This window comes from Chrysochloris asiatica, unplaced genomic scaffold (assembly GCF_000296735.1).
Source record: "Chrysochloris asiatica unplaced genomic scaffold, ChrAsi1.0 scaffold00074, whole genome shotgun sequence".
In the NCBI taxonomy this organism is placed as follows: domain Eukaryota; kingdom Metazoa; phylum Chordata; class Mammalia; order Afrosoricida; family Chrysochloridae; genus Chrysochloris; species Chrysochloris asiatica.
In genome coordinates this window covers 13,482,146-13,491,569 of record NW_006408592.1, presented here as the reverse complement: position 1 = coordinate 13,491,569, position 9,424 = coordinate 13,482,146, and the positions used below count along the sequence as shown (strand labels likewise).

At 38.0% G+C, this 9,424-nt stretch overlaps 1 protein-coding gene across 1 annotated transcript in view; it reads right to left on the bottom strand.

The window, feature by feature from the left end:
* The window catches only part of INTS4 (integrator complex subunit 4), a 169,032-nt gene that overhangs the window by 150,557 nt on the left and 9,051 nt on the right, over window positions 1–9,424 (bottom strand). The gene's annotated exons all lie outside the window — the stretch shown is intronic.

Below are 9,424 nucleotides of genomic sequence, written 5' to 3'. Positions count from 1 at the left end.
CCCAGAGAGGGAGAGCGACTGTGTGCTGAAGACCTGGGGGGCACGGGGGAAGGATTGCATGGAGGGGATTGTAACCATGGCAATGAGACGATATACTATAGAATGAATGTAAAACTAATGTTCTCCCATGTAAACTATCACATAATTCACAATAAATCATTTAAGAAAAAAAGAAATTATAACTGTTGGTTGCATAATTCAAAGTATGTAATCAATGGCACTAAGGGTACATGTAAAAACTGTTGAATTTGTGTGTTTTACTGTGTATATTCTCAATAAGAATAAAAAATAAATGACTTTTTTAAAACAAAACAAAACCCTATACAAGATTGCTATGGGTCAGAATCAACTCGATAACACTTAACAACAAGAACAACAAGATTAGAGTAAGAACATTTTTATAACAAAGACTAAATTATTTAAATGTATGCTCGAAGGATAAAGTGCAGTCCAAAGATGAGCAATTCCCCATCTATCATTTACATTTTGTAAGGAGGTGACAGGACACAGTAAGGAGGCCTGATGCAGGGGAAGGAACAACAGCTATGGGGGCCGATGACACAAGGTTATGTACATAACCTTGGCAAAGCCATTTAATAGAAAAATTAACCTTGAGCTGTAAGGTACAGCAGAAAGAAATTAGCCAAACCTAGGTGTAAAATCCAGATGTATTAAGCAATAGTTCTACACCTTCAACAGGCTAACTATAATTAACCTCTCTGAGCCTTATCTGTGAAATTAGAATAATACCAACCTCCCAGGGCTGCTGAGAAGAATATAACAGGCAAAGAATTTGGTACCTAATAAATAGGCAAATATTAGGGTCTTTCTTCCTCTAAGTATCCATTAACTCATGTCTAGAGTATAAAAGTTGAGCTGTCTAACTCACAGGAGTACCATAATGTGCATATAAAAAAACACAATAAAGAAAAGGATGCAATCAGCCAGACCCAGAATATGGGAAATTTTATTGCGTACATAACAAAAAGTTTAAAAAAAAAAATAATAGCATGAGGTGAGATACTTAAAGAGACAAACTATCAACCAAATGCAATGTATAGATGTTGCTTCAAATAAATCAAGTGTAAAAACATGTCTTCAAGACAATCAGAGAAAATTAAACAAGGACTATCACCATGCGAGTAAAGTTTTACTAAAGGTAATACAGAAACAGCTACAATCATACATTGACAGAGAACTTTCAGAAATTCAAGCCGGATTCAGAAGAGGCTGTGGAACGAGGGATATCATTGCTGATGTCCGATGGATCTTGGCTGAAAGCAGAGAATATCAGAAAGATGTGTACCTTTGCTTTATTGACTATGCAAAGGCTTTCGATTGTGTGGATCATGATAAACTATGGACAACATTGCAAAGTATGAGTTATTCCGGAACACTTCATTGTGCTCATGAGGAATCTGTACCTGGACCAAGAGGCAGTTGTTAGAAAAGAACATGGGAACACTGAATGGTTTAAAATTAAGAAAGGTGTGCGACAGGGTTGTATTCTTTCACCATACTTATTCAACCTGTATGCTGAGCAGATCATCCGAGAAGCTGGGTTATATGAAGATAAACGTGCATCAGGATTGGAGGAAGACTCATTAACAACCTGCGATATGTAGATGATACAACCTTGCTTGGTGAAAGTGAAGAGGACTTAAAACATTTACTGATGAAGATCAAAGAGCACAGCCTTCAGTATGGATTACATCTCAATGTAAAGAAAACAAAAATCCTCACCACTGGACCAATAAACAACATTCTTATCAATGGAGAAAAGACTGAAGTTGTCAAGGACTTCATTCTTCTTGGATCAACTATCAACGCTCATGGAAGCAGCAGTCAAGAAATCAGATGACGTATTGCATGAGGCAAATCTGCTGCCCAAGACCTTTTTAAAGTGTTGAAGAGCAGAGATGTCAGCTTGAAGACTAAGGTGCACCTGACCCAAGCCATGGTATTTTCAATAACCTCATATGCATGCGAAACCTGGACAGTGAATAAGGAAGACCGTAGAAGAATTGATGCTTTTGAGTTATGGTGTTGGAGGAGAATATTGAAAGCGCCATGGGCTGCCAAAAGAACAATAGATGCGTTTTGGAAGAAGTGCAGCCAGAGCGCTCCTTGGAAGCCAGGATGGCCAAACTTCATCTCTCATACTTTGGACCTATTGTCAGGAGGGACCAGTCGCTGGAGAACGATATATTTGGTAAGGTGGAGGGACAAAGAAAAAGAGGAAGACCACCCCCCAGTGAGCTGGATCGGCCAAGTGGCAGCATCGATGGACTCAAGTGTGGCAACAGTAGCAAGGTTAACCCAAGATCGGGCAGTGTTTTGTTCTGCTGTGCATGAAGTCACTAAGAGTTGGTACTGACTCAATAGCACCTAACAACAACAGTATGCTGGTAGCGTAGTGGTTACGAATTGGACCGCTAATCTGACGGTCAGCAGTTTGAAACTACCAGCTGTTCTGTGGGAGAAAGATGAGGCTTTCTGGTCCCATAAAGAATTAACAGCCTTGGAAACGCAATACAGGATCACTATGAGTTGGAACAAACTCCATGGCACAGAACCCCTACCATCAGTGTGCTGGTTAAGATTTTGTGTCTACTTGACTGGGCCAGGATTCTCAGTTGAGATGTAACTCAACTGAGATGTAACTATTCCCATAATACAATTTAATGTGATAAACCAATAAAAGGATTAAGGGTAGAATGTTGTTGTTGCTGTTAAATGCCATCACGTAGGTTCTGACTCATAATGACCCTATGGACAACAGAACTAAACACTGCCCAGTCCTGCACAACCACAATTGTTATGCTTGAACCAATTGTCACTGCAACTGTGACAATCCACCTTGTTGGTGGGTCTTCCTCTTTTTCAATGACCTTCTCCAGGAACTTGTCCCTCCTGAAAACATACCTGAAATATGAGAGAGAAAGTCCTGGCTTCTAAGGAAAATTCTGACTGTAATTCTTCCAAGACAAATTTACTTGTTCTTCAGGCAATCTATGGTACTTTAAGTATTATTCTTCACCAGAATCCAAATGCATCAATTCTTCTACTCACTGTCCAACGACTTCTTATTCATTGTTCAACTTTCATATAAATATGAAGCTACTGAAAACACCACAGCTTGGGTCAGATGCACCTTACTGATATTTTTTCTGCTTTTGAACTTTTTTTTTTTTTTAAGGTATTATTGCGAATTATGTTGATAGTTTACATGGGAGAACAGTAGCTTTACATTCATCCTATCGTATATCACTTCATTTCCATGGTTACAATCCCCTCCATGCATCATCAACCAACCAAAGAGTATACCCAGCAAGCCTGCCCCCGGTCGTCAGCACACAGACCCTCTCCCTCTCTGGGTCTAGAGTTCTCAGCCGCTCTATCTCTCCACGTCATCATCTCTGCCTCCATCTCTGGTGCCAGTGTTTCTCTGGGTAGGGTCCCGCACTCCGCTCTTCTCCCTTGATGGTCCCCAAGGACCTCTGCTCCTAGACTGCAAAATCAATCAATCCCCTCCTTTTGCTACAAAATGTTTACCTTTACATTTCCAACCCTCACAGTCAGTCCTGATAACAATTATTCACTATTGTAACACAAGAGACCTATCCCCATCTCCTTTCATCAGCCCTGCCCAGACAGATTGGATACTACTCCATGGAGATTCTACCTTCCTCTGCGCCCTCTGGATTAAGGCTCCCTCTTGAAAGCTTGTAAGCCAGTTACTTCTTGCCTCTGCAGCCCCCCCATTTTGGGTAGCCAATGTCCAAGTTGCCCATCCCTGTCTACTCTATGTATGGCGGGGGTGGGAATGACCCTTACTAGAAAGATTTGTTCCCTCTTTTGAGCTACTACAACCTTAGGTGTGGTGTAGGTCATATTCATCAAATTGTATCAGATTACTCTTTTTTTCCCTTTTGAACACTTTTAAAAGTTCTTATGTGGTAGATTTGCCTACAGTAATATATCATCTTTTTTCTTGACTGCTGCTTCCATGAGTGCTGATTATGAAAACAAGCAAACTGAAATCATTGACAACTTCAATCTTTTATCCATTGATCATGATGTTATTTATTATGAGAATTTTTATATTCTTTACATTGAGATGCAACCTATACTGTAGTCTTATTGTTGTTGTTAGGTGCCATTGAGTCCATTCTGACTCATAGCTACCCTATATACAACAAACAAAACACCTCCTGGGCCTGGACCATCCTCACAATTGCTGCTTTGCTTGAGCCCACTGCTACAGCCAGTGTGCCAGTCTATTTCATTGGGGGTCTCCCTCTGTTTTGCTGACTCTCCATTTTACCAAGCACAATGTGTTTCTCCAAGGACTGGTCCTTCCTGAGAATATGTCTGAAGTATGAAAGACAAAATCTGGCCATCCTGGTTTCTAAGGAACATTCTGTTTGTGATTCTTCCAACACAGATTTGTTTGTTCTTAGGGCAGTTTGTGGTACTTTTAATATTCTTCTCCAACACCTTAACTCAAATGCATCAATTCTTCTACAGTCTTCCTTATTCACTGTCCAAAATTCACATACATATGAAGCTACTGAAAAATACTAAGGTTTGGGTCAGGCAGACCTTAGTCCTCAAATTGATATCTTTGCTCTTGAACCCTTTTAAGAGGTCTTATACAGCAGATTTGCCTAATGAAATACACTGTCTGATTTCTTAACAGCTGCTTCCATGAGTGTTGGTGGTAGATTCAACAAAGTTGTTTTTGACAACTTCAATCTTTTCTCCATTTATCAGGATGTTATTTATTGATCAAGTGGTGAGGATTTTTGATTCCTTTACACTGAGGTGCATCCCATGTAGAAGGCTGTGGTCTTTGATCTTCATCAGTAATTACTTTAAGACCTCTTCACTTTCAGCAAGCAGTGTCCCCTTGGCCTATGTACAGGTTCCTCACAAGCAAAATTAGGTGTTCTAGAATACTCATTCTCTGCAATATTGTCCATAGTATGTCAAGATCCACACAGTTGAGTCTTCACATAGTCAATAAAGTACAGGTAAACATTTTTCTGGTATTCAATGTTTCCAGCCAAGATCTATCTGATATCAGCCAATGATATCCCTCGTTTCACATCCTCATCTGGCAGTTCCCTGTCAATTACTGTTGCAGCCATTTTTTAATTATCTTGGGTAAAATTTTACTTGCATGTGATACCAATGACATTGCTCGATGATTTCCACATTCCATTGGAATGGGCACAAATACGGATCTCTTCCAATCAATTGGCCAGATAGCTGTCTTCCAAATTTCTTGGTTTAGATGAGTGAGTGCCTCCAGTGCTGCATCAGTTTGTTGAAACATTTCCATTTCTATTCCACGTGTATATACTTTCCCTCTTCTTTTGATGTTTTCTGCATCAATTCAATATTTGGCCCCAAAAAATGCTTCAGTATTGCAAGTCAAGGCTTGAATGTTATCTTCAGTTCTTTCAGCTTGAGAAATGCTGAGTCACTAGGAGACAGAACCAACTCGATGGGTACTCAGCCACCACCAGCAAACTCTATTATTAAGTAGTGCTGTCAAGTCAGTTCTGACTCATAAGGACCCTGATAGGGTTTCTGAAGAGCAGCTTGTGAGTTTGAACTGTCAACCCTGTGGTTTGCAGTCCAGAGCTAATCCTACAGGAATCCAACTGCTTTTTTAATGTAGATTTTGTACCCTGCCACTTTGCTGAATCTTCCAGTGAGTTCTAGTAGGTTTTTTTTGCTAAGTCTTTGGGGGTTTTCTATGTATAGGATCATGTCATCTGCAAATAAAGTTTTACTTCGTCGCCAATTTGGATGCCTTTAATTTCCTTATCTTGCCTGATCACTCTAAGACTTCCAACACAATATTGAATACGAGTTGTGATAAAGGGCATCCTTGTCTGGTTCCTGTTTACAAAGGGAAAGCTTTCAGTTTCTCTCCATTTAGAGTGATGTTGGCTGTTGGTTTTGGATACATGCTCTTAATTACGTTGAGGAATTTCCCTTTATAATTCCTACACTAGTGAGTGTTTTTACCAGGAACAGATGTTGGATTGTGTTATATATGCCTTTTCTGCATCAATCAATATGATCATGTGGTTCTTTTATTTTATTTTTTTTATTTATATGGTGGATTACACTGATGTTCTTCTAATATTGAACCATTCTTGCGTCCCTGATATGAATCCTACTTAGTCATGATGTATTATTTTCCTGATGTGTTGTTGAACTCTGTTGGCTAGGATTTTGCTAAGAATTGTTGCATCTATGTTCATGAGGGATATTGGTCAATAATTTTCATTCTTAGGGATGTCCTTCCCTGGTTTTGGTATGAGAATTATGCTTGCTTCATAAAACGTATTAGGAAAATTTCCATCTTTTTCTATATTCTGAAATAATTCGAGTAGAATTAGTGACAGCTCTTCCTTGAATGTCTGGTAAAACTCACCAGTGAAGCCATCTGGACCTGGACTTTTGGGTGGGAGTTCTTTGATGACCTGATCAATTTCTTCTTTTGTTACAGGTCTGTTCAAGCTTTCTGCCCTACTCTGTAAGTTTAGGTAGGTCATGTTTTTCTAAAGCTGTACCCATCTCCTCCAGATTTTCAAATTTGTTGGACTTCAACTCTACATAGTTATTCTGTTATTATTCTTTTTACTTCCATTGGTTCTGCTGTGATATCACCCCTGTGGTTTCTTATGTGTGTTATTTGTGTCTTCTCGCTTTTTTCTTAATCCGTTGAAGAACCAGCTTCTTGTCCTGTTGATTCTTTCTATAGTGTTTCTGTTTTCTATCTTGTTTGTTTCTGCTCTAATCTTTATTATTTCTTTTCTTCTGGTGACTATAGGTTTACTTTGGTGGTCTGTTTCTAATTGTTGGAGATGCTGTGTTAATGTGTTGATTTTTATTCTTTCTTCTTTTTAAATGTGTGCATTTATTGTGCTAAATTATCCTCTCAACACTGCTTCTGCTTTGTCCCAAAGATTTTGGTATGTTGTGTTTTCATCCTCATTTGTTTCTAGCAATTTTGTAAATTCACCTTTATTTTACTACCCAGTAGCTTTTAAGTGAAGTGTAATTCAGTTTCCATGGATTTGATTTCCTTGGTCTTCCTATTGTTGATTTCTAATCTGATAGCACTGTGGTCTGAGAAGATGCTTTGTAGTATTTTGATGTTTGTAAATTTATGGAGGCTTGTTTTGTGGTCTAATGCAAGGTCTATTATGGACAATGTTCCATATGCACTGGAAAAGAATGTGTATTGTGCTATTGTTGGGTTGAATGCTCTATACACATCTATGAGGTCAAGTTGGTTGATTATAGTGTTTAGTTCCTGTGTCTTTGTTGAGTTTGTGGCTGGTTGTTCTATCCTTTTTTGAAAGTGGTGTATTAAATTCTCCCACTATTATTGTAGATTTTTCTATTTCTTTCTTTAATTCTACTAGGGTTTGCTTTATATTTTTTGGGACTCTTTCACTGAGAGTGTAGATATTTATTACGGCTATGTCATCTTATTCAGTTGACCCTTTCAGTCATGAGATAATGTGCTTCTTTATCTCTTATGCTGGTTTTTGCCTTAAAGTTTATTTTATCAGAGATCAGTATTATTACTCCATTTTTAATTGCAATTAGCTTGGTATGTTTTTCCCATCTTTTAACTTTTAATCTGTTTTTGTCTTTGTGTGTAAGGTGTATTTTGTGCAGAGAGCATATTGAAGGATCTTGTTTTCTTATCCATTCTGTCTGAATGACTGGTGTATTTAATCCACTGATAGTGTAATTACTGTTGTTGCTGTTGCTGTTGTTAAGTGCTGTTGAGTCGGTACTGATAGTATGAATTAACTGCTGTCATTATATTTGTTATTTTTGTGGTGCTGCTGGTATCTTTGTTCTGCATGCCTTTCTGTGCTGAGTTCATGTTTTTTGTGCTTTTTCTTGCCAGTTCTTCACGGTTTTAAAACTTCCATGTTCTTCTTGGATTTTCATTTTATTGATATGTTGTGAAGTACACGGTTGTATTCTTACACCACACTTATTCAAACTGTATGCTGAGCACATAATACAAGAAGGTGGACTATATAAAGAAGGGCATGGATTATATACAGAAGAACAAGTTTGGAGGAAGACTCGTTAACAACCTTAAATATGCAATGGATACAACCTTGCTTGCTGAAAGCAAAGAGGACTTAAATACTTACTGATGAAGGTCAAAGACCACAGCCTTTTACATGAGTTACACATCAATGTAAAGAAAACAAAAGTCCTCATTATTGAGCCTACAAATAACATGATAAATGGTGAAAAGACTGAAGTTGTCAAAGACTTCATTTTGTTTAAATCCACTGTCAATACTCATGGAAGCAATAGTCAAGAAATCAAATAACATACTGCATTTGACCCAAATAGTCAAACAATCTTGAAAAAGAAGAATGATGTTATAGGATTCACACATCCTGATTTTAATACTTGCTTCAAAGATACAGTAACTAAAACAATGATGCTAGCATGCTGTTATTAAGAACAGTCATGTGAGTTCCAACTCAACTTGACCCTGTATAGCATTTCTGAGAAGTGGCTGGTGGATGTGATTTTCCAGTTAGCAGTCCAGTGCTCACCCTACAATGCCACACCAGGACTCCTTGATACCAACATAAGGACAAATAGACCAATTAAATAAAATTGAGTCCAGAGATAAACTCATATTTCTATGGCCAATGCATCTTTGACAAAGTGTCAATTCCATTCAGTGAGGGAAAAAACAGCCTCTTCAACAAATGGTGATGGGACAAGAACTCCTATCTCACACCATGTACAAAAACTAACTCAAAATGGATTAATGATTAATATAAACACTAAACCCATAACACTTTTAGAAGGAAATACAGGGGCAAATCCACATAGGCGTGATTTGGCAATGGTTTCCTCGATATGACATCAAAATCATGAGCAATAAATAAAACTGATAAATTGGACTTCATTGAAATTGTTAATGTGTATATCAAAGAAGTTTTTAAAGTAAAGAGGCAACAAAAATATATAAACAACTGCTACAACTCAACCATGAAAAGACAAAAATGCAATTTAAAAATGGGCAAAGGATTTTACCAGACATTTCTCCAAAGAAGATGTACGAGGACCAGTAAGTATAGGAAAAGATGCTCAAAGTCATTAGTCATTAGGAAATGCAAATTAAAAAACAAAAAAAATACCACTGCACATTCACTTGGATGGCTATTACCAAGAAAATGAAAAATAACAAGTGCTGGCAAGGATGTGGAGAAATTGGAAAAAATGTACTGCTGGTACAGCCATTGCATATGGAGATTTCTCAAAACTTTACACAGAATTTACTGTATCTAGTTATATATCCGGAGTCCTGGTATGGCGCCATGGGTTAATGTGCCAGATTGCAAAGCCG